The sequence below is a fragment of the Mustela putorius genome, unplaced genomic scaffold (genome assembly GCF_011764305.1).
Source record: "Mustela putorius furo isolate JIRA1106 unplaced genomic scaffold, ASM1176430v1.1 tig00003899_pilon_pilon_pilon, whole genome shotgun sequence".
NCBI classification, from domain to species: Eukaryota; Metazoa; Chordata; class Mammalia; order Carnivora; family Mustelidae; genus Mustela; species Mustela putorius.
In genome coordinates this window covers 4,447,727-4,473,718 of record NW_025422048.1, presented here as the reverse complement: position 1 = coordinate 4,473,718, position 25,992 = coordinate 4,447,727, and the positions used below count along the sequence as shown (strand labels likewise).

Below are 25,992 nucleotides of genomic sequence, written 5' to 3'. Positions count from 1 at the left end.
TGCTCCCTTCCAGTTATATTGAGATGAAAGTGACATACAACACTGTATAAGTTTAAGGTATATAGAAATCTGCTTTCTATTCTTATGGATTTGCCTTCTTTGGGATTTTCATATAAATTGAATCATACGGTACTGAGTCTTGCATCTGGCTTCTTTCACTTAGCATAATGTTTTTGAGGTTCATCTGTATTGTAGCAGGTGTCAGTGTTTTGTTCCTTTGTATTGCTGAATAGTATTCCCTTGTATAGATGTAATAGATTTGTTTACTAATTGATGGACATTTGAATTGTTTCCATTTTTTGGTTTTATGAATAATGCTATTGTGACCATTTGCTTACAAGTCTTTGTGTGGACATATGTTTTCATTTTACTTCTTACCTGGAGTGTCATTGCTGGTTCACATGGTAAATTTATGTGTAACATTGAAAAGTTTCTTCAGAAGAATATTTTTCAACTTCAGTAAGTTAAACTATTTTTAGAAGAGATTGAATATACTACTTAAGAGATATTTGAATAACACTCTTCTATATTTTGTTCAAGGTAATGATGTTTTTAAATGAAACTACTCCTGTGTCATTAGATTATTACACCTTTTACATCAGAACTAAAGTGCACTATGTTTTACATTTTAAGGAAATAACTTCCACACTTTTCCAAAGTGACTGAACCAGTTTACATTGGCACCAGTGATGTTGATTTTTAAAGATATTTTTTTCTGGGTATAGAATTCTGACTCGCATGGTTTCTGATAGGAAATCTGGTGATTCTTATCTTTTTAAAAAAAATTCCATGTAATGTTTCTTTTTTCTCTGGCTGCTTTCAAGATTTTCTCTTAGTTTGTTTGTTTGTTTCTTTCTTTCTTTCTTTCTTTCTTTTTTCCAGCAGTTTGACTATGATATGCCAAGGGGTGGCTCTGAGCTTGTATCTGTGGTTTGGTGTCATATAATTTGGGGAAATTCTCACCTATTATGACTTCATAAGAAATTTTTTTTAAATAGATAAGTTCCCATTCCCCCTGCCTTCCTTCTGGGATTATACTTACACTCATATTAGATTGTTTTATATTATCTTGGGTATTCTTTTCTGTTTTTATTTCAATTTTTCTCTGTGTATTTCAATGTGAGTAATTTCTCTTGACTGATCTTCAAGTTCACTGATTCTTTTCTTGGCTGAGTTGACACTGGCAGTGAGCCCCACTGAACATATTACTTATCTTCACTACTATGTTCTTCATTTCTACCATTCCCGTTGTCTTTTTTTTTTCCCCTTAGAGTTCATTTTTCTCTGCTACAGTTACCTTCTGTTCATGCATGGTTATCTACCTTTCCCATTAGAGCTTTTAACATGTTAATCATAATTAAAGTTCCTTGTCTGATAGCCTCAGTGTCTGTGTCATATCAGATTCTGGTTCTGATGATTGCTTTTTTCCTTAAGAGTATGATTTTTCTTGCCTTTCTGTGTGTCTTAATTTTTTTTTTTTTGTTTGAAGCCGAACATCTTGTGTAGGACAATAGAGACTAATAGAGACTGAGGTAAATAGTTCTTATGCCTAGAACTGGAAACACATTTCCTTCTGCTAGATCTTTAGAACAGAGTCTTGAGTACCCCCCCCCTCCTTGTTAGGAATTGGATTGGATTTGAGGTTGTTCTCACTGTGCCTATTCTTGGTGCACCACAGATTTCAAATTCCTGTAGCGATTCCTTCTGCTTCGGGGAAGTAAGTGGTGGTTTTCCAGAAGGCTGTTTTATCAACACTAAGTTTTAGGTCTCCCCTTCACACTGCTTGAGATCTCTCTGCATGCTGTTCTTCCTCCTCTGTCCTTTTCCCAGCAGTTTCAGAATTCAGTAAATATCCTGAGGGAAAGCCTAAGAAACTCTTTCAGCGATAGATATATTTCCCTTTTGCTTGTCTTTCAGCCCATATGCTGAGTCCTGGGGTTTCTGGAACTTCTGATCTCCTATGGCCGAGGAGGGAAGGACAGTGAAGACTTCAGAAATTCAGAGCTATGCTGTGTGTTTTGTTTTGCCTAGTTTTGGATTTGGGTAAGTGGTAGCCTCCTGCTGGGATGTCTAGTCAGTTCTGAAGGTGGGTTTGGCTTAATCTAGACCATCTCTAAACAGGGAAATGCCTTGGGGAGACCAAGTGCTAGTGCATCCCTCAAGGTTTTCTTTGGGTCTTTGAAATGATTCTTCCTCTGAATGGTCAAAATCACCTATGATTCTGATGAGGGCTGCAGGCACCTAGGGACCTAAGCTGTTACTCAGCAAGATGGGGAAGAAGAAATACTTCAGAAGCAGGAGGGACTGTTCTGGCACTTTTAGGTTGTCTAAGGGACTAATTTATCCTGACCTTTTTTTCTATGCAAAAAAAATAGTCATAGAATCTGAAAGGGTGATTTAATCTTAATATTTGAGATCATACACAGGTGTTGTTTGACATTAGTTATTTTCATGTGAGGTTACCAAGTGCTACCTTCTTAGCAGCAGACCTGTGTAAAGTTAACATAAATCTTTGTTCTTTGCCAAAAGGCCACAGCAAATGATCTCTGGAGGCCTTTTCTGGCTCTAAGACAGGTCTTCAATTCTTGGATGCCTTCTTGTAATCCTTCTGGAATGACTTGGACTCTTTTCCAGTCTACTTGGGATAGGTTTCTTGTACAGCCTGAAGAGAGCAGTGAGTAGCCTGCATAGTCTGTCACCCTCCCTTTGGTCTAAGAATCTCTGGTGACTTGTAGGACTCTTATTTATGGTTGTAGTTATATTCTAACACTGGAATTCTCCACAGACTGCTGCTCGGAGAAGTTCAATGTCTCTGAGACGGTTTCAGTGAAAGAATTCTATCAAAAAGAATTTGCTGAATTGTGATTGCAAACAAAATAGCTTTGTGGGGACAAAATGTACTCCTCACAAGGGAGCCTTATGTTTATTTTCCAGCCTCTCCTCCCAGTGCTTCACTTCTGATCTCTCTGCAGAAAGAAACATTTCAACAGAGTACCCCCGCTCCCCGTGGAAACTGAGACAATTATCTTCCCAAAGCCCTGAACTCCCCTTCCTACTTCCGAAGGAGCCCCTCTGTTCACAGCTGCTAAAGCTAGCCGGAAGTCCGGTTCCTTCCCCAGGCAGTTCTTTTTGGATTGTGGATGCACACCTTTCTAAGCATTGTGGTCTCCAAATGTAAGTTTAATAGCATAAATGTCTTTCTGTAGCCTGGAAGAACTTTATACCTTTGTGTTATCGAGTGACATGATAGTGTCTCATATTTTGCTGGAGCCATTTAGAAATTTTACTCTCCTAAGGGGATTTGGGAATTGTGGCTACATCCATTTTATCTGCGTTGTATATGGCTCCCTCATTCTGGGGAAACACAGTTCTTCATATATAACACACATGCGTGGTCTCACAACACCCAGGCTGAGAGACTCGGGAGGCTGTAGGGGCTCGTTCTCATTCTGGAGGTAGCAGTGGTAAAACACGGAGAGGCAAACATATTTGCCAAGATGCTGATTCTGAACTCCATTTTTGGGACATTCTAGGGTGTTTCACAGGATCTCAAAGTGCCTCACAAAATCACTCTAAAATTCTCAAAGCCAAATTCATCTTAATTGACTTCAGTTTTTTTGAAGTTACAGCATGTTGGGGTTGGGGTAGTTATCTTAAAAAAAAAAACACACAAGTCAAATCAATGAAATGCCAAAACTCAAGAAACATTTGGGAAGCAGTGGATTAGTCCATAAATACCAGAATAGGCATAAAATAACCCAGGTCAGGTACTAAGAGGTATAAATTCTTGACTCATCTTCCATGAATCTGTATTTAAATACATATTTTGTGCGATGGTATGTCTGAAGATACTTCTCTTCTGGGCAGGCTTTCTACAGTACTTGGGGATGATCCCAATGACCTTTTGGGGAGATCTAATTTTTTTTTCACTGCTAGAAGGGTGAAAAATATATATTGATACACTTGAACAATGAGCAAGTTAGTTTGGCTGGAGCACAGGCTTATGTTGGGAGAATTACAGAAACATGTTTGGAAAGGTAGGTTGGGGCCACATTTTTGAGGGCCTTGGATACTAACCAAGGTGTTTCAACTGTCTTTGATAATCAGTTTGCAGGCATTGAAGGTTTTTGAACAAGGGTTGATGGAGAAATATGGAATGGCTAGAGTTAGACTCTAAGGATATTAATAAGGCTGAAATGTGTAGGTTTGGCCCACATTGAGATAAGTGAAGACAGATCAATAAGAAACTTACAACAGTCTTGGTATGAAGGTATTAATTATTAAATTAATTTTATCTTATTATTTTTAATTTTAAAATTAGTAAGTTAAATTATTTTATTTATTAAATTAATAATTATTAAAGGTGTTAAGGAAGTTGTCCAACTTGATTGTGAGCTCTTATTGCACTGGTGTTTAAAAACAGGTGAAGTGTTACCTCTTGAATTCTGCAGGCTTTCTAGTCTAAGATTTCTTCTGGCTCAGCTATGAAAAAAAGAGGATCCTTTGCCTTGCCTTTCAAAGGCACCTGTTCCAAATGGGGTTCTCAAGCTGTGTATAGTACTCTTGGCATCATGAAGTCTGTGTGGTTCCATGAATCTCCAAGTTCACACTGACCATCTTTGCTTTATTAGTTGAAGGAGGGGACATCACATAGACAAGTCTGAGGTGCTTAACCCATGCTTTCAACTTGTCCCCTGTGAGCTTGAGCAGTGGGGCTTCATTTCATTCTGATGTTAGAGGACATGGAGGAATTTCCCTGCACTCAGTGTAACAGCCGCTATTTGGCTTGTATTTGAAGGGACAACTACAAGGGTAGTGCAATTTTAACCTGGGTTTTTCTAGTCAGTGGTTTGGGATGCCCAGCAAATATATAGTGGAAAATTTGCTTTAATGAAAAAAGGTTCTTTTTCTGTACCTTTCATTATATGAGCTTTTTAGCAAAGGAGACTTGTCTCTTTACATAGTTTGGTGATCAACAAATTCTGTCATCTTCCCACTAAGTAAGAGAAATAATACAAAAAAACAATGGTAGAATAATTTTATAGTTATGGGAGTACCATAGCATCCACAGGAACCTCGGCGCTTAGAGTCTGACGGAAGCCATTGGTGATGAGATGGGATCCGTCCCGTAAACTCGGAAGCAAAGAAAACCTCTTGCATCACAGTTAAGTCGGTATATTGATGCAGCAGTGATTTTGCTGCTGCCATGTCATTACACAGACTGCTCATCTGGTCCGCACTGTTCCACTTATTGTGACGATCTTTATATTTTTATTTCAAAGATCTGAACCATTTGATTTCCATGTTGACCTGCTTTCATCGTGCCCATGCCTATCCTGTTCCACTAGGTGGCACTCTTACCCATGAGACTACTGCAGCCCGGCCTGCTACCTGAAGCCGCCTGGCCCGTGGGCTGGGCTGTGGGTTCCTGTGCAGATGAAATGCTTGTGGGTTGCCTTGTTCCTCTACTCCCATCAGCACCAAGATGCTATTCCATACCTGCCTGCCTCTCCAAGTCTTATAAATGTTAACTGAGCACCTACTCTGTGCCAGGTGCTATGGTAGGCACAGAGGCAAGATTTGAGCTACACCATTGCCTGGGCCCTCCAGGAGCTCAGAGCCTGGGGACAGGGTGTGGGGGGCGGGGGACATAAGAGCTAGAGTAGAGGGCCATGGTAGGGGAGAGAATGCTTCTCACTGGAGGCTCTGTGTGACCAGAAGCTAGTGGTCTTTGGCCCTGATTTGTGGGACTTGTTGGCATAGGTTGAGGGGCTCCGTGCATGCACTGGAAGGGAGAGACAAGCACTGTTGCATTATTTCACTGGCAGTGCCCCTGTTCAACCCCAGAGGCCAAGGGAGGAAAGAAGAGGCCGAGAATGCTCCCTCCTAACCCAGGAACAGACTGGGCTCTCCCACAGTCTCCGAGACACGTGATCAAACGTGATCCCACTTCTCCAGAACCCATGAGTGCAAATGTCTGTGGTGTTCTCATTTGGTTTCATTTGGTAGGTAATTTTTTTTTTTATTTTTGGAAAGTTAAATAGAAAATCACATCCACAACAGTAGCCACTGCTCATGTTCCTACCAACAAGAATTCATCATTCTTAACATCTTGATACATTGATTTCCAACATTTTCCTGTGTTTATACTTTTTAAAAATTATGTAGACAACATATTAATTCTCATTTGTTTTAATCTATGTTCTTCCCATTCATACAGGACCAGTTTTGGGGTTCAGTTTTGGGGTACCAGTGTGCCCTGACATCAGTGCCTCTCAGCATGATGCCAGCAAAGAGAATTTTTCTACCATTTCTTTCTCCTTGCAGCTCAAATGCAGACTTACTTTTTTTTTTTTCTGGAGTTTAAAATCACAATGTAGAAAGTGTGTCAAATGCACAACGATGAAAATAAACCATCTGTGGTTCTACCTCTTGGAGAGAATCATAGCTGAAGTTCATGTTGGTACACTTCCTTCTAGCTTTTTTCCTACATAGTTCTTTAGAACACTAGCTGTGTGTTGTGTTTAATATTTTTTAAAGATGTTATTTATTTTTCAGGGAGAGAAGGAGGAACACACAAACAGAGAGAGCAGCAGGCAGGGCAAGGAGCCTGTTGTGGGACTCGATCCCAGGACCCTGGGATCCTGACCTGAACTGAAGGCAGATGCTTAAGCAACTGAGCCACCCAAACATCTCAGTATTTAGTATGTTAAAATGTGCCTTTTCACTGAATTGCTTATGTGTTTAAATATTCTTCTACCTCATGACTTTCAGTAGCTGCTCATTATTCCGTCCTATAGGGATATCATACTTGATAAGTACTATTGCTAGACATTTAGTTGGTCTCCTCTTTTTTTGCAATGATAATACTGTATGGTCTTGTACATAAATCTTTACATGGATGTGTGATCATCAGGATAAATTTTTAGATGTGGAACTTCTGAGTTGAGTATGAACATTAGAAGGCACTCTTTCATTGTGTTTTTTTTTATAGCAAATTAATATGTTTATCATAGACCATGTAGAAAGCACAGATTTACAAAATGGAGAATGTAAAAGTCACCCGTATTCTTATCACAGAGGTAATCACTATTAACCTTTTGTCACAGCTGTTCAGTCTTCTTTTCCCTGTATTCTACATACTCTTCTACAAGTTTTTTTTTACTTAATATATTCTGAACATTCTTTTAGGTTCATTATTCTTCTACATTTTTAGTGGTTATATAGCATTTTCTTGTGCGGAAATACCAGTTTATTTGACCAACTGGCTACTGTTGGGCACTTAGGAAGAGAAATGTTTTCCCCTCCTGTAAAGAAAAGGCAGCGATGAGTATTCTGTGGCCAAGTCTGTGCAAAAATCTTTGATTGCTGAATAAACTCCTAGATATGCAGTTGTTCCTTCCTACATGTATGCATGTTTGTAAGCTTTTGATGGATATTCTCATCTTACAGGCAGATTATGGGGATGCCCCTTTGTCCCTTCTGTCTGAAATCTTGATTATCGCTGATGGGGTTTTTGCCAATCTGATTGCAAAGAATTAGTGCCTTATTTTAAGATCTGTATTGGCTTGATTGCTAGTGAAGCTGAACTTTTTTTCCTTTTCTCTACCCTTTTGGCCATCTTGCTGTTCTGGTATAGATATTTTTCTTATTTACTGAAGAGATTTTAAAAATAAATTTAAAATATTAATTCTTAGTCATTCATGCAGGTTTTCTCCTCTGGCTAGCTGTTGTGATGAACTATATGTCTAGAGTTTTTGATACTAAACTGCAGTTCTGGAATAACCCCCTTTTGCTTGTGGTGGTGTATTCTTGTCTTGCTGGGTTTGGTTTGCTGGTATTTTATTTAGGATTTTTGCATCTCTGTAACTGGTGTTAGTCTTCAGTTTTCTTCCTCTGCGGGTTTGTGTGTGTGTTCTCTCAAGTTTTGTGGATAGGCTAACTTTAGTTTTATAAAATTAATGGGACTTATTTCTTTCTTTTTCTCTATAGCAGGAGCTACTTTCAGAGCATGGAAATTACTGGTTCCTCGTCAGACAGAAAGAACTTGCTTGTGAAACTGTCTAGGCGTTGTAATAACCATCGGAGGAAATGGCTTTGAACAGCGTTAGTTTGCCCCATGTTTTCTACTTCTTTGTGAGTCTGATTTGCTGTTTCCTAGGAGATCATCCATTTTGAGATTTTGAAATTTATTAGCATTTTTCAAGCTTTCTTGACCTATAATCCCCATACCATACAATTCACTCATTTAAGCCATTTCTAGGATATTCACGGAGTTTACAACCAGCACTACAATCGCCACAATACATTTTAGAACATTAAAAAAAAAAGAAAAAACAAAGAAACCCCATAGCCCTGAGCAGTCATTCTCCATTTACCCTTCCTGCCCCTCCAGCCTTAGACAACCATTAACCTGTTCTCTGTCTCTGCAGAAGTGCCTGCTCCGGACATTTCAGATAAACAGAAAAAAACAATAATTTGTGGTCTTTTGTGACTGGCTTCTCTCATTTAGCATCATGTTTCCAAGGTTCATCCCACTGTAACATGTGCTAGTACTTCATTCTCTCTTTGTGTTTTGTTTTTAAATTAATAGACCTTTATTTTTTAGAATAGCTTTAGGTTTATAGAAGATTGAGCAGATAGTGTAGAGTTCCCATAAACTTCCCTGACCATAGTTTTCCCCACTAACATCTTGGACTGGTGTGATAATGTTTGTTAGAACTAATGAGCCAGTATTGATTTAATAATGTTAATTCACAACATATCAGTGATATATTAATATATAGTAAGTTCAGAGCTGGCATTAAGGTTCACTGTGTTGTACAGTCCTGTGGGTTTTGACAAAAGCATAATGTATGTCTACCATTGTAGTGTCCTAGAGAGTAGTTCCACGGGTAGTTGGAGCACAGGGAACTTTTAGTGTTGTCCTTCCCTCCTCTGCCAGAACTTCTAGCGACCACTCATCTTTTCACAGTCTCCATGGTTTTGCCTTTTCCAGGATGTCATGTAGTTGGAATCATACAGTAGGGAGTCTTTCCAGATTGGTTTCTTTCACTTGGTAGTATGTGTTTAAGGTTCCTCCATGGCTTTTCATGGCTTGATGGCTCGTTCCTTTTTAGGGCTGAATAATATTCCATTGTCTGGGTGTACCCTAGTTAATTTTATCGATTCCTGTACTGAAGGACATCATGCTTCCTTCCAGGCTTTGGCTACTATGAATAAAGCTGCTCTCAATATCTGTGTGCAGGTTTTTGTGTAGACCTAAGTTTTCGACACTTAGAGATAAAAAGCAAGGAGCGTAATTGTTAGGTCATATGGCAAGTGTATGCCTTCTTTTGTAGGAAACTGCTGAACTGTCTTCCACAGTGACTGCACCACTTTGCATTCCCTCTAAGTAATGAGTGAGAGTTCCTGTTGCTCAACATCCTTGCTAGCATTTGATGTCATCAGTTACTTGGATTTTAACCATTCCAATAGGCACATAGTAGTATCTCATCATTGTTTTAATTTGCAATTCACGAATGATGTATAATGTGGAGCATCTTGCCATCTCTGTCTTCTTTGTGATGTTTTTGTTCAGATCCTTTGCCTATTTTTAAATTGGATTTTTCTTCATTGTTAAGTTTTAAGGACTCTTTGTATATTTTAGATACAAGTCCTTTATGACATAGTTATTTTGCAAATATTTCTCCCAGCCTATAGCTTCTTTTTTTCATTCTCTTACCAATGCCTTTCACAAAGCACAATTAAAACAAACTTTTTAAAAGGTTTTATTTTTAAGCAATTCTACGCACACCATGGGGCTTGAACTTAACCCCGAGATCAAGAGTCGCATGCTCCACTGACTGAGTCAGCCAGGTGCTCCACAATTTACAAAAATTGTTTTTAATAAAGTCCAGTTCCCTTTTATGGCTAAATAATATTCCATTGTAAGGATACCCTATATTTTGTTTATCTGTTTATCAGTTGATGGACACTTGGGTTGTTTCCTTTTGGTCATTATGAATAATGCTGCTATGAACATTTGTGTACAAGTTTTTGTTTGGACATATGCTTTCATTTCTCTTGGGTGGATACATAGGAATGGAATTGCTGGGTCATACAACTATTCTATGTTTAACTTTTTGTGAAACTGCTAAACTGTTTTCCCTAGAAACTGCCTTTTTCGAAGCAGCTGCACCATTTCCCATCCCCACTAGCAAGGTAGGAGGGTTCCATTTTCTCCATATCCTCAGCAACACGGGTTGTTGTCAGTCTTTTTGATTACAGCCATTGTAGTAGGTGTAGATTGGTGATTTGTTGTGTTTAGTTTGCATTTCCCTACTGACTCAATGTGGAACATATTTTCATATGCTTATTGGCCTTTCACATATCTTCTTTTCCTCTTCACTTTTGATATTCTCTTCCATGGGAATTTCATGGATTCCACTAACATCTTCAGACAGATGATTTCCAAATACTTACTTCCAACTCTGACCTTTCTCCTGAGATTGTCTCAGATTCCCTTCTCCTTACTAGGCACTAAGGTCCTGATTGCATCTCCAGATTCGTATATCCCAACTGAAACTCATCAGCTTTCTTCCCAAGCTTGAGAATCCAGTTCTTCCTGTGTGCTTGATTCTTTTAATTATACCACTATTCCTCTAATGACCCAAACTTGAAACTTGGCATCATAACTCCATATAAGAGAAATTGGATAGGGAAGAGTTGATTCATTGTTCTGTGATTCAAAGTTCTGTGTTGCTTCCCTAAATATTTTTTTAGAGGCAAGCAGAGAGAGAGAGAGAGAGAGAGAGAGAGAGGAGGAGGAGGAGGAGGAGGAGGAAGCAGGCTCCCCACCTAGCAGAGAGCCCGATGCGGGACTTGATCCCACGACCCTAAGATCATGACCTGAGCTGAAGGCAGAGGCTTAACCCACTGAGCCACCCAGGCGGCCCTTTCCTAAATATTTTGCATCTGTTTTCTCCTTACTTTTGACTTCTTGATCTCTGTTCCTTTTTGACTTTCTCAATCCCTTACTCTCCTCTTCTCTTTCTCTGATCATTTGATCTCAGGTTATTTTTACCTGCCCCTTGAATGACCCACCCCTTTCTTGGCAATCCTCATTTGCGATCATGTATACTTTCTGGCTTGGTTATCTTTTAATGTCAGCCAAGATTAAAACTATCATTTACCCACTTATAACTCCCAAATATATATATATTTCTAGTCCTGGAATATCTTGAAAACTTCAGACATATTCATCCACCTATCTGCAGGACGTTGCTACTGCACAGACTTTTCAAACTCAGTGTTTAAACTGAGCTAGTCCCATCTCAACTGCCCCCAGATTTGTTCAACCTCTCATATTTACAGTTGACTGCAGCACCAGCCATTGAATGTTCTTAGGACAGAATCTGGCCATCATTCTCCTCTTTGTCTCTCCCCGAAGCCAAACATTCACAAGTCTAATCTGCAGTTTTTATCCCCATGCTACTTGTTTGTTCCAGCTTTCATCATCTCTCATTTAGATTATTTTAGTGACCCTCAGTCTGGTCTTCCTGTGTCTAGTTTCTCACCATGCCCCTGCAGCCCTTTCCACCCTGACCACTGACACAAAGTGATTCTCCAAACTGAAAACTTAGCTATGCCATTGCATTGCAAATAACAAAAACAAAGATGACAATAAACAATTACAGAATAAAAAGAAGAAAATATTTATAGTCTCCTTCGTGGTGCCTCACTTTTCCGAAAGTGTATATATAGCTCAAGCTCCTTAGCCTGGCATATTGTCGGTCTTCCTACCTACTCCTTGAGTTTCATTTTTCCTTACTCTCCTACCCCCATCTTATCTTAGTTTCCAGCAATACTCTGGACATTTAACGCATTCCCTCTGCTCGGACTCCTTTGCCTGCCTTGTCTGCCTTTGTTCTTTGTTCTTCAAAGCCCTGTCCGGGTATCCCCCCACTCTCGAAAGCCTTTTTCCAGCACAATGAACTATACCCAGCTCTGAGATTCTTCCGTACTTCACACAATGTCATACTATAAGTAGCTCTTTTGTTTATGTGTCTGTCTTCCCTTCTGGGCTCTGGGCTCTCCAAGGACAGATTGTGGTTATTTTTCCAGCTATATAATAAGTGCTCAGTAGATATTTATTGAATGAATGATTAAGATGTTCCGTGGGCTGGATTGTGGTCCATGAAGTCTAACTGTACATGGCATTGAGTGTGAAATAATATGATAACAGAGATTTCGGATCTTTTATTTTCAATCCTAGTTGACAAGCTCAAACCTTGTGCTTTCTTGGAGATAGGAATGATCACCTGGCTGGTATTAGAGGGGATGATTGATAAGAATCTGTTTCACTGAATGTGGACTTGATACTTTCTAGGAGCTCTGTACATGAAAGAAGTGCCTCCATCCCCTCTTTGCCTAGCTCTCAGTGTCACTTCTGATAGCTCCCCCACCTCTAAGAGTTACTTCTAGAGCAATGAGAGATCAGATCCCTTAGGGGGATGGGCACTTTTATGTCACATGGTGTCATCTCTACGTGCCTGTAGGGCTTGTGGTTCTAAGAAGCAATCTATGGACTGGGACCTCCCTTTAGAGGATGAAAAACTTGATGGGAGAGAGTAGTTGCTTAGAACATGTCCAAGAATGTCTAGTCCCAGGACTTTGGGGAGTTTATGGTCCCCTCTGGGCCTGTGGAATACAAGTCCTCAGGGGCAACAGTGCAGTTTGGTTATAGAATAGCCCAGAGCTAATCTGGGCTCAGATTCCTCAGGGTCAGCACATCAGTGTGGTTTCCCTGGGCTCTGTGTGGGACTGAACTTTAAGACTGCTGCTCCTGGGACTGAGATCCCCAGGAAAATCTCAGGGAACTGATTACTCACCTGAATAGCTAGGCTTCAGGAAGACCTGGAAGAGTCAGGTTGTTGAGCCCAGTCTAGCCTGCTGCATTGGGTTTTACACCCTTTACCATGGAAACCTGAGCACAGGAAGACAGAAGTCAGTGGTGGGAATGGGGGTGTGGATTGTGGCTCGGTGAGGGTTTTTTTTTTTTTTTTTCAGTAATGTTCAACTGTAAAGTCTGTGTCCTTGGGAGATTAGCACTGCCCCCACTAAAGTGGGTTCTCACTATGCGGACCTCCTCCAGTGGACCTCCAATCCCAGTTAGGCCAGTGTACTTCCTTCTGGACTAAGTGGCTTTCTTACCTGATACCTTGATGAGCCTAATAGGGATTAATACTTAGTAGACTTTGGTTTTATGAAATGAGATTATTATTTCTGGTTCAGAGAGACTAAGGGAAAACTAAAATTGTAGAAATGTCTTTGAAATACTGTGTAACAGTTTATAGAAATACTTCACATACATTAATTGATTCATTCAGGCATCACACAGTCCAGTACTTGGCTCTTAGTAGACAGTCACATGTTTGGCATATGAATGAGCATGGAGATTTATTATCCCATTGTACGGATGTGGGAACTGAGACCCAAGCCTGTGAATTGAGGAATTGAGTTTCCTAAGATCCAACTCTAGAGTAAGTCAGCGTAAAGCCTCAACTTGAAATCAGGTACATTGCATGTCAGCATTTAGTAAGCACCTGTTATGTGATTGCCAGTGATGAATCAGCATGTTCCTTAGTTCCTTAGTTTTGAGGAGCTTATAGGCTTGTCAAGGATCCAGACAAATGGGGAAATAATTTCAGCACTAATGTGCTGAGTGTTATGATAGAGAACTCTGTGTAATGCTGTGGGGTGACAGAGGAGGGGGGCTGCCTAGTCCAGTCTAATGAGATTATGAGAGGCTTCTTGAAGAAATTACACCTCAGTTACAGTTTGAAAGGCCAGTAGAGGTTGGTCAAAGGTAGAGAGAACATTCTAGGCTGAGAGGTCATCATCAGTGCAGGCGCAGAATTACCATCCAGCATGGTATGTTTTGGGATTGCTGGAGTGTTCCTTCCCAAGGGGGAAGTTGTAGGAATGGTGACTAGACAGGTAGGCAGCAATCAGGCCATTGAGGATGTTAACATTGCCTGGTACACCATTAGTTCCCAACCATTGCTGACTCACTCAAATCACCCAGGGCACTTAAAAAATAGAAAGATGTCCCATCCACATGCCCAGTGATTTTCTTGATCAGCTGGGTTTGGCGTTCACCTCTGGAGGCAACAGGAAGCCATTGAAAGATTGGTAGCAGGAGAGGGGCATAGATTGTCATATTGGATCGCTCTGGTGGTGCTCTACATGGAGGCAGGTAGATTTGCCCAGTAGCATGTGGAATTTGTCTGAGATTTCATGGTGGATGGAATAAGTCAGTAGCAATGGGGATGGAGAGGAAGAAGCAGATGAACCAGATTTCAAAGTGGTGGAATCCTTATGATGTTTCGGGGAGAGAGGTGTCCAGGATAATTTTCCAGTTTTATGGCATGGCTTCCTGGGGAGAGGGTAGTACTTCTGACCAAGATCAGAAATGGAGTGTGGACAGAGAATGGGGGAATAATGGATAAATTCAACATGGTACCTGTTGTATCTGAGGTTTTGTGGGACATCCAGATGGGAGGGTGGCTGTTTTGTTCTGGAGCTCAAGGTGAATGCCTGGGCTGGAGATACAGACCTGGGCCTCTCCCTATGGGGGGTTTAAAGTCATGGGAGTAGCAGAAATCTCTCAGGGGGAATGTGTGGAGAGTGCATCTTCAATGATTCTATCCCTTTTTATCTTCAGGGGTTATTCTCATGGAGAAACAGAAGCTTTTTGTGTGTTTGTATTGAATGTTGCAGTCAGGCAAGGTGGGGTGGTGAAAATGGTATCAAAGGTGAAGTTAGGGAACCTGCGTTGAAGCCCCACCTCTGCCACTTTGCCACCTGCAACCCTGAGCGGGAACCAAACCTCGTAACCTCCACGTCTTCATCTGTAAGGCAAGGGTAGTAGGAGTATCTGCCTTGCAGAGTTACTGGGACGATCCAGTGAGAACATGTATGTGCAAAATACCATGTAAAGGACGATAAAAAAACCTAGTTTCCCTCCCCTAAGAAACTTGGGCCAACATGTGGGAGTTACAGGGCGGCATATTTTGACCTCGCGTAAAGAAAGACTGTCTAATGCCTCTGAGCTGTTGAATGATGGGAAGAGTTTTGGGAGAGGGGAAGGTCTGAGACTCTTGGGGTCTTTAAGCAGAAGCTAGGTTTCTGGGCTTCTGCTGAGAGTTTTGTTGCCAGGGGTAGAGTCATCCTGGATGACCTCCGAGCTCTCTTTCATGGCTTACGTAATGTTTGAGTTCTTAGGACACTTCTTATTTTTTAAGATTTATTTATTTATTAGAGAGAGAGAATGAGAGAAGAAGAGAAGAAGGGAATGAGCAGGAGGAGCAGAGGGAAAGGGAGAAGAAGAGAGAACCCGAAGCAGGCTCTGTGTGGAGCCCAAAACAGGGCTCTGTTCAAACCCTGAGCTCACCACCTGAGCAGAAACTAAGAGATGCTTAATACACAGTACCACTCAGGCACCCCAGGACACTTCTTTACCCTTTCTCTGAGAATTTTTACACTACTTAGATTTTTTTTTTTTGAAATTGTAAAAGCAATATAGGTGCATGGTTATTTCTTTCTCTTTAAAATCTCTTAAAGCCCTAGGCATTTTGGTTCCTAAGTGGTATCTAGGTTTATGTAACCCTAATAACTAGGCAGTCTGCTTCAGATCTTACTGCATGGGGCATTTATAGATGTTTTTATTCTAAATGCTCTAATGCTCTTTAATGACGATTCAGTGGATGCTGAAAAGTGTCTGTGGGTGCAGTTAAGGTCTCTCTCACACAGATGGGCAGCGGTGGGGGGTAGAGGGTGGGTGGGGAAGGAAAGCTGGGCATTCTGATGTCTGGACAATTCTGAGTTACAGTTTACTTTAAAATGATTGATTTTTATTATTTGCAGGCAGAAATGATACATGTTATAAACAGCTAACAGTATTGTCAAGTAGATGTCTTGCTAGAGTATGCTACAATGAGTAGGTAAAGATCATTTGAAATTAGCACACTAATTATTTCTATGCAAATGAGTGTTGTCAGAGAGCTTGGAAACATGTTGTTCTCTGAACTGGGTTAAACATCCCCTAAGAGCTCATGTTTATACTCCTAATTTACTCAGAAACCTGTTGTTGGTGTTTCTTAAATAGAGGAAGGGTAAAATATGCCAGCCCATGATTGAATTATCACAAATTTAGCGGTAGTTTGAATTGAATTATACTTTTATGTATTTATTTTATTGCCAATTACTAATGTAACACATTTGCTAAAAGGAGGCCTAATTTGCTTGCTGACTTTCTGTACACAGAGATTGTCTCTCTAAATGGAAGATGTCCACCTATGTTGTTTGATGAGGAATTAGCTTTGTGATAATTTAGATGACTTCCTGGCTCTTATTTATTTATTTATGTATTTTTAAGTTTGGTTTATGCCCAACGTGGGGCTTGAATTCACAGCCCTACTGTGACTGAGAGTTGCACGTTCTACTGACGGAGCTGGGCAGGTGCCCCACTTCTTGGCTCTTTTAAAAACATCACCAGAACAGTACCTCACAAATATTCAAGCTGGGAAAAAGTTGCTATAAACCATATAGAGGTGAACAACTTTGAAAAGCGAAGAATATAAGAATACAGACTCAGCCCTAATTGTGGGAGCAGCTTACTTTAATCTTTTCATTCAGTAGGCCCTTCACGATCTCAGAAGGCCCCGGGTTAGCTTTTGATTATCCTTTTTCATTGCAGGTAGTGATGCCAAGGGGTGGCCGAGTGAAGCTTCTAGTAGATATATTGAAAAAGTGAATGCTTAAATACTCCCGCCTTCTCCACCTCACTCCCTGCCCCTGGTCTTCATCCACAGGACCTGGTAGATCATGAAAGAGGGTCTGTTACAAGTCTAGGTGGGGTCTCAGTAGGGGTGCCGGATATAAGGGCAGGGAGTGTGGTTGGGATGGCCGTTGGGAAGAAGGGAAAAGAGAACCTATGAACAAACCTAAGCAGGAAGCTAAGAATGGTTGTCATGAGCTAGACCACGGGAAGATTTGTCAGAATCGAGGGTAACAGATACATGGAATGATGGGCACATAGTCCAAGTCTAAGCTAGTCAAACCCTGGTTGGGCCATCGTGTTCCTGCAGGATTTAAGCTTTGGTCTGACTGCAGAGGGAAGCTGAGCAGCTCCATAATCAGGTCATTCTGTGGAAGCTTCGGAGTTTATATTCACTTATAACCTCATAGATATCTCTTTATATCAGTAAATTACTCCCTACAACTCACTGCTTGTACATTTATTTTCTAGAAGGCTGACTTTAGAAGGTGATGTGTAGTGTGTTAGAAAGAGCCCTGTCAGGAGGGACCAAAACTCTTGGTTTTTAGCCAGTGCTCTTAGACAAGTCATCTAAACTCATGGAGCTTCGGTTTCTCTTGCTCATAAAATGAGAATTGAGATGATAAAGACATTTGGTTCATCTCTCAGTTGTGAGTTCTAAAGCATAGAAAAGAATTCTGTGGCCTTTGGGATTTGACTTGTTGGACTTGAGGGAAAGAAATATAGCCTCAGCACCACAATTGAGCTAAACCTATGAAAAACCCCAAAGTCAAAATCAAACTACAAATAGATCCTTTCCCTTTCTTGTTTGCCAGAGCCAGGGATGTTGACGATAGTCTGTGCTCTGTTGGGCCATTTAAACATTTGTGGAAATGGCACAAGCCAAAGTGACGAGGGTTGAACAGTTGTGCTCCTCGGCCTCTGCAGGTGCCATAGACCAGAGGCTGCTGTGTTCCAGGGACTCCAATGGGGCGGCTACCCCCTAGTGATGCACACACCACCAGCAAGCTGGAGAACTTGGGTCACTTGACAAAATCGCACCTGGCTCATTTGCTGAGGGCCATAGTAAGATAGCCTGCCCATCAGTCCTGCCGGGCTGAGATCAGAGACATAGGGGCTGCCAGTGGACTTTAAAATGTTAATTTAAAAATAGTCCTTAATTATAAGAAATAGCCTTAATTATAGCTTACCACAGGCAGGCCGTGCAATTCTGAGTAGTTTCACAGACGAGGAAGTAAGGGAATAGTTGGTAAATGCTGGTGAGTTCTTCATTTGCATGCTGTCCCACACCCAAATTGTAATACTGCAACACCACAATTTTCAGACAAATTACCAGTGCAACAAATTAGCACAATTTGTTAATTTCCTCTTTAATTGCACTACAAAGAGTAGTGTTTCTGTCTTTTGCCCTTTTTGACGTAGAGGCTCATCTTAAAAGCAGCAAGACTTTTAACGTAGCTAAATCTCTGTCTATAACAAATAGAGCTTGTTTTCATTTTCCTTACCCAGCCGGCTAAGATTTATACATTAATTATTCAACTGATGCATCTTAAACATCCTAGTTAAAATACACAGTGCTGGCCAGGAATTGTTCAACCCCCAGCACACTTTTGTTTGCCTTCAAGGAATAAATACTTCGAACTGTAAATGGGTAAACTCAGTCTTTCCATGTGGTGAGGTCAACAGAACTTGGAGTGAATATACAAAGGATAGAGAACTAATTATTACTGAGATTCAGGTAAGTGATTTCTTCGGCATTTTAGCTGTCACGCTGTGGAATAATTGCAAACCCACCAGGAAGGACTTGCAAAACACAACCTACTTATCCTTTCCCCAGTGGCTACATAGAATTTTTTTTTTTCTGTTCTGCAGTTTATGCCAACCCTCTCTTTAATCATTAAAAGGAATGTTATTTTAAGTATTGCTTCCTGAGTAACAGTGTTTGACTGAGATCCTACAGAACGGTGACTTTGCCCAGAGTGTGACTTCAGTGTGCTGGCGAGATTTGAAGCAATCGGAGCTATTAGTAATGGAATGCAGAGCTCTGTGGCAATTTTGCTTAAGTTCTGTTCACGTTAATATTCCATCTGACTCATGTAACCACTACCATCCAGTCCCATCAGTGACAACGAAAAATTGTTAAACACCATTTCATAGGCATCAAGTGTTTTGGCTTTGGTATAATTTTATAATCATGCCTTTATTGCAGCATTTTAATACTACCATTTAAATATCAGTAACAGCAGCAGCAAATATTGTAGGCATACCACAGAACCGCCCCATTAGTAGGTATCCCAGCTTGGTGACTACATTCCTTCCTGCTTCTGGGTCTTCGCATATTCTGTTTTTCGTCCAGTTATGCCCTTCAAGTCTTGGTTTAAAGGCCTTTTCAGGAGACCCCCCGCTTTCACCCTCTGGTATTCTTGATCACTGTACCAATTTGCTTCCTTCATAATATTTGTCACAATTTAAAATGATACCTGTACCTTTTTCTTGTTAATTGTCTCCCCTGCTAGTCTATAAGCTATACAAGGACAGAGACCATGTCTGCTTTTATTCATCTGTGTGTTTCCTTGCCTAGCAAAGTAAGTAGGGTCTCTAAATATTTTGGTGAATAAATGAGGCAGTGTGGCAGACATGCAAGGAGGCAGGAGCCTTGTGTGCCAAGGATCTCCAAATTAATCTCATGGTTGCATGTGCTCCTGCCTAGGCCTGTGGGACTTGCAACCCGTATGTCCACATGCGGGCTAGACATTTCCACCTGATGGTCCACAGGCACTCCCCGGTCAACATTCCAACCTTTAATTCATCAGCCTACCTCTCAAATCTCTTTTTCCTTCTCAGCTATCACTTGAATAATGGCACTGTCATGTGTGTCATCACCCAGGTAAGACATTTGGCCTTCATTTTCCCCTTTCTCTTCAACTCCAGCACCCAGTCCTGTCAGTGTGTCCTCCTGAATACTGCTCGGATCTGTCCTCTCCTCTCCGCCTCCATTGCCGTGGCTTTGGTTCAGGGCCCCATCATCTCTGATGTCGACTAGTGCCAGTGCTTTCTGGTGGTCTCTCTGCTTCCTCGGTCTTATACCCTCAAGAGCACCTCCCTCTCCACCAAAAGTCAAACACTATTCTCTCTCCTTCTATCTAGAAGTCAGAAAGGACTGGCAAGGCACAGAAGTAGCTGGAACCTTACTGAGTGAGAGATATTCAAAGATTGCAGACATATGATTTCTTCAAGATTAATTTCCTTTTTGTTTTTCTGCTTCAGATCCAATGGAATAAGCTATTAAAATGGTTTGAGTTTCTGAACGAAAGCACAGAACTGTGCCAGCAGAACAACATAAAGGTTTCCTTTCTTTCTTTTCCTCTAGCATCTATCCATGATGGATGACATGACCATGAATCTTTGCTTAAATATGGACTCCTGAAATATCATAAAATCCCAGAGCATCGGAGCTGGACAAAGGCCATCTGGATATTTTGTCTGAGGCTCAGAGAAGACAAGGACCTTATTTAAGGTCACACAGTGAGTTAGCTGCAGAATTAGGACTCAGATTCCGTTCTGTATTCCTCAGGTAATCATGAGTCTTCACTCAGATGCATTATTTAAACATTTGGCAGCTCTAAGACCCGCACCTCAGACTGCTGTGGCATGACTGCCTTCCTTCATTGGACTTCTTTTTCTTATTTTGCTTTGCTTGTGCCTGAGTGCTAATCAGTGAAATTAGGAAAAAGTCTGACCTTTATAAGTGACATGTACTTCATCAGTGATTTCCAAAGGGGATACTTTGGAGTACTAGAGGTTTCTTGGAGCTTCCCTGGGGGCCTCTGTGTATAGCAGTCAATGGGTCCCAAGGAAACTGGTACTGCCTGCCAACCCCCATCTCATATTCCACAGGAAGTTTTGTTTTCATTTGCTTTATATGGGCCCACACTACCACTGGATTTAAGTGATTTCATGTTGAAAAAGTTTTGAAAACTGTACTTCAGGAAGGCACTTGGTAGTTTGCTCCCCCAGTTGAATATTCCAATTAAACGATATTTCTGTGGTTTTGTGTCTATTTTTGTTTTTATCCTTCTCTTTACAATGATAAAAGGCAGGAAAAAACTTCAGGCTTGCTCATGTGGATATGGTCATTTGAATGTTGATTGTCCCAAACTAGTTAGTGGACCAGTGACTGAGGCTGGGGCTTCATGACCTCTCGGCTATGAGTTAGATAGACCATACAAGCACATGGGTCAGGCCCGCCTAGTGTCCTATGTTCCCCTTTAGGCCAGGGAGTGCATGGGATTACTTGGTAGTAAGTATGTTGTCATGAAGAATCTTGTATCCTTCTCCAGCTGTCTTGAATTCTGTGTCTCCAGTCTTTGATACTGACAAGTGCCGAGCAAGATGGAATGTATGATTCTGAGAGCCAGATGTCGTGGCAGGGGAGTAAAACACTGTGGGAATGTCCATGGAAGGAGAAAGTTGATATTGAAAATTGATGTGTGTCATTGTGCAGGGTCCCAGAGGGTAGTCTTCCAGTTTTTGTCATGGGAGGTGATGATGGAAGGGATTCAAGGCTTTGAAGGAGGGGCAAACAGTATTTCCCACTTGACCATTTTCCTTTGGTTTCCAGAAATGGTTGACATACTCTTGATACTTCTAGATGTGATGAAAGACAAGGCCACTCCTAACTTTGGTGGGTCTGGGACAGGGGTACAAAATGTAGACTGACAGCCAGCTTCCCCTTCTCCAACCTCTTGGCTCTGTCCTTACCTTGAGGGGCCTTCTGCACAGGCCTATAGACACAAGCCGTGCTCCACAGAGTCTAGAGCATCAGCATTGCCTCAGAACTTGTTAGAACTACAGACTCTCAGGGCCTACTCTAGGCCTACTTAACCTGGATTACCTGGATTTTTTTTTTTTTTTTTTTTTTTTGAGAGAGAGGAAGAAAACATGGAGGTGGGGTGGGAGGAGGGGCTGAGGGAGAGGGACAGAGGGAATCTTTTTTTTTTTTCAAGATTTTATTTATTTATTTGATAGAGAAAGATCACAAGTAGGCAGAGAGGCAGGCAGAGAGAGAGGAGGAAGCAGGCTCCCTGCTGAGCAGAGAGTCCGATGCGGGACTCGATCCCAGGACCCTGAGATCATGACCTGAGCCAAAGGCAGAGGTTTTAACCCACTGAGCCACCCAGGCGCCCGAGAGAGGGAATCTTAAGTAGGCTTCATGCTCAGCACAGAGCCCAACATGGGGCTTGATCTCACGACCCTGAGATCATGACTGGAGCTGAAATCAAGAGTTGGATGCTTAACTGACTGAGACTCCCAAATGCCCTGTAACCAGGATCTGGATTTTAATAAGATTCCAGGTGATTCACAGTCACATTCACGTTTGGGAAGTATCATTATAGCCCACATGTTCAAATTCCAATGTTACTGGGTTGAAGGGCAACAGCCGTCTCATGGCTGCCCCTCCAGTGCCTTAGGCCTAGAGATGTGCCCATTCTTGGGAAGACAGAGCTGGGAAGAGGATGGCACGGGCCATGACACAGGCTTGGGGCATATGGCCAGGGAGTTCAAGGTCTTGTATATTCTGAGATTATACTGTAGAAGAGGGAAGCATAGAGTTGGAGTAGGCAAGTCCCTTGGCCACATAGACTCCCTGCTCTGTGGAGAGTGGTATGGTTAAAGCAGGGCCAGAGGAAGGCCCTTTAAATTGTGATGCCTAGGCCAGGGACTGGCTATCCCAGTCTCAGAGTGATACTGTTGACAGGTGTTCTAAATGTCTATGTGGATGGGGGTTGGATGGGGGTGGATCATGGCTCTTTGAGGTACTAGGTGGCTGTCAGTGCTTTGGTGGCTCTTTAGGGTATGGGGAAGTAGTAGCAATGGGGCCATTACTGCCTTAAGAAGGAATCAAAATGAACTATTGCAAGCAAACTCTTTAGTAGCAAGGGAGCCACATTCATTGACTTGCCTAAGGAAGGCATGCAGCAAAGATGCTTCCCGTAGTGCCCAGTGACAGTTCGACTAGACCCGCTGGCAGCGTGCAGCAGGAGGCAGTTGGGTGTGGATGTGAAGGGCTTTGAACAGCTGCCTTCAAACGGAAGACACAGGCTGTTTTCCTCGGTGAATTAAGAGCAGCGGCTGGTGTGGTTGAGGTGTGGAGGCTGGTGGAGGGGATGGAATGTGTCCACTGCCACCTGGACAGTGCCATGGTGAGAGACATGGAGACAGAGGCAGGTCTGAAGTGAAGTCACACCTCAGCTTCTTCAGCTGCGAATGGACCCACAGTCCTTGTCCTGCCTACCTTGCTGAGATGTCAGGCAGGGCTGGTCTGAGAATGGATACAAAAGTGCCTTGTAATTGTCAGGTGGGGTATACATGAAGAAAATGGTACTCATCCTGCCACTTGCTGTCTTTCCTTTGGGAGAATGCCTTCAGCTGCCCACGAGTTTTGGATTTAGACTGTCCACCCTTTAGCCGTGCACAGGGCTCTGTGCAAAGCCATCTCTGCCCTTCTGCCTGGTGCCTTCCAGCCCCTTCCAAGCAGATACACTACTGTGATTCTCATTTTTTGAGTTCCACAGTGGGGGAGGGGAATTTTATATTGGCAAACATTTCTGAAGAGACAAATAATTGCCTCTGGAAAGAGAATACTTTTCTCTTCCAAAAATTCACATTTGCTGGTTTAAATTGATGTGACTTTATTTTTTTGGCTAGCACTCTGCAGTGTTCCACTGAGCGGTAATTATTCCTTTGGTGTTGCAGGAGTTTGCTGAGAGAAGGGAACTAAATCTAAAAGAGTGAATCCATCTGGTGCATATGTTGAAGATTTCTCTGAGGCCACTGACACTGAAATGTTAATGCTAGAATTTCTTATCTATTGGTATCATTTAGGTATTGATAAAATGTGATTTAATGCCCTAGGTCATTGAATCAAAGGCTGAATTCCATTCCTTTACATGGCACTGGATGCCCCACACGATGGAGGACCTTTCTGGCAGAGCACAATGGTAAGGTAGACCCTGCTTTCCAGTCCTGCTACCTGATTGTCAGGTACTGTGGTTGCCCCACGCCTGATCTGGGTAGGTACCCAAACATCAGCAGCCTGAAGACTCAGTGACTCCCCGTACTTGTAGTATCAGGAATAGCATTGGCAGGATAGAAGGCATGCCACCCCCCAGCCAGTAGGTGATATCTGGATTAGTTTGAGACCTCAAGTATTAAGTGCCCCTGGGAGGAGCCCCCGGAGCTCATGAATCTGCAGCCTTCCTATTGACTTGATAGTGTGGGTGAAACTGGGGTGTGCTCCAGGAACCCACCGAAGGCTGTCCTCCTTGGTTGGGGCTCTGACATCCAGCCTAGGCTTGGCTGGGCCTTTCCCTGGGGTTCTGGGCTCCATCTGTCTGCCAGCTAGGGTCTAACCCAAATAAAACCCTGCGGAAACCCGGGGCTCCCACCTGCCTGGTGATGAGTATTGCCGCTGCTGCAGGGTCTCTCCTAACAAGATTGCGTTCTGAAATGGCTAGCTTTTGTTTGTCATTTTTTTTTTTTAATCGTTGTAACTTGGCCAGTAAGCCCTACTGGGGACAACTCTGTGGTCCTCCACATTCTGAGTCTGTTTAATCTGTGCTCATTCTCCTTCTCCTGTTCTCTTGGCATTGCTCTTTGGAGTCCTCACTATCACTGTGAAAGTTCTGCTCTAAAACATGGGAAATGGTCTCCTTTATCCCATAGTCGTGTTACACATCCATGGAAAGCTGTAGGCATCTTGAACCTCACTTGGATTTGAACCCACATGGAGTTCCTGCCTCCTCTCTCGAGGAAGCATCAACCGAAGAAGCCACAGGGGATTTGCCAGCCTCCTATGAAATAAAATGCTATGTGCTAACAAACAGCTAACTGTCAGGATTCATTAGTAAAATCTGGATGTTCTAGCCTTTTCACAATTTTCTCTTTCCTCTGTGGTCCAGTGTGAGATAGACTCTTGGGGGTGAATTGTCACTGGGAGAAATTCAGAGCTGCCCTGTGTCGCTGGCACACGGCCAAGGAGAAGCCAATGAATGGGTTACCACCATTTCCCCCAAAAGCTGTTAGGGAAGGTTATCAATTATTTTCTTTTTCTTTTTTTTTTTAAGATTTTATTTATTTATTTGACAGAGAGAGAGATCACAAGTAGGCAGAGAGGGAGACAGAGAGGAAGGGAAGCAGGCTTCCTGCCTAGCAGAGAGCCCGACGTGGGGCTTGATCCCAGGACCCTGGGATCATGACCTGAGCGGAAGGCAGAGGCTTTAAACCACTGAGCCACCCAGGTGTCCCTCGATTATTTTCTAAATACCTTCTAACCTTCAGCACAGGCTACTATGGTTATTAAAGAGACACCATCATGTATCTTTTTAAAATAGTTGTCTCCTTTTTGTTTTCCTAATAGTCACTATGCCCAAGTCCCTCTTTGGGACCCAAAGGTGATGATGTTTCTTTCTTTACCCACAGATTTTATCCTTGCCCTTCTGGCAAATGGACTTGAATTGCTCCTGCTTCTGGCAGCTGGCAGCTGGAAGCTGGTTTTACTTCAAGGTCCTTGGGAAGGCCAGACAAGTGCCATTACACAAATCACTGGTGACGGCTGTCAGCCCGCTGGCCCTCTCTCCACACTTATCTCTACCCCTGCCTCCCATCCCTTTCCACAGAGGCTTGCAGGTGGCATTTTTCTTCCAGGACAACAGACTTGTGGGTGAAAATTATGTCTAAAGGTACAAATCAGCAAACTCTGGTGACGTATAAGTAGGGTAGCGTTTGACCTATGCAATAAATAGCACTCTATCATTTGTATATTACCCACAGTGTATCTAATTAAAAGTTCTTAATCACGGCACGCCTGGGTGGCTCAGTGGGTTGAAACCTATGCCTTTGGTTCAGGTCATGATCCCGGGGTCCTGGGCTCGAGCCCCGCATTGGGCTCTGCTCAGCAGGGAGCCTGCTTCCTCCTCTCTCTCTCTGACTGCCTCTCTGCCTGCTTGTGATCTCTGTCTGTCAAATGAATAAATAAAATCTTAAAAAAAAAAGTTCTTAATCACATTTGTGGTGCTTAGAGCCCCCAAACCAATTCAGGGGGATTTGGAGAAGCTGTTGTGGCATTTCTGCCCCATGGGTGTAGTAAATGTTACTGTTCGGTCTTTTAG

At 42.2% G+C, this 25,992-nt stretch overlaps 1 long non-coding RNA gene across 2 annotated transcripts in view; it reads left to right on the top strand.

The window, feature by feature from the left end:
* The window catches only part of LOC123388479, a 36,454-nt gene extending 10,717 nt beyond the window's left edge, over nt 1-25,737 (top strand). Inside the window, exons 2-6 of one of the 2 annotated variants that reach the window (XR_006602990.1) lie at nt 1,918-2,043; nt 2,973-3,174; nt 20,193-20,396; nt 23,738-23,823; nt 25,304-25,737. This is a non-coding gene — a long non-coding RNA (uncharacterized LOC123388479). The remainder of the gene's footprint in view (nt 1-1,917; nt 2,044-2,972; nt 3,175-20,192; nt 20,397-23,737; nt 23,824-25,303) is intronic. The other variant, XR_006602991.1, reaches the window with a different exon arrangement.
* The last annotated feature ends 255 nt before the right edge of the window (nt 25,738-25,992 follow it).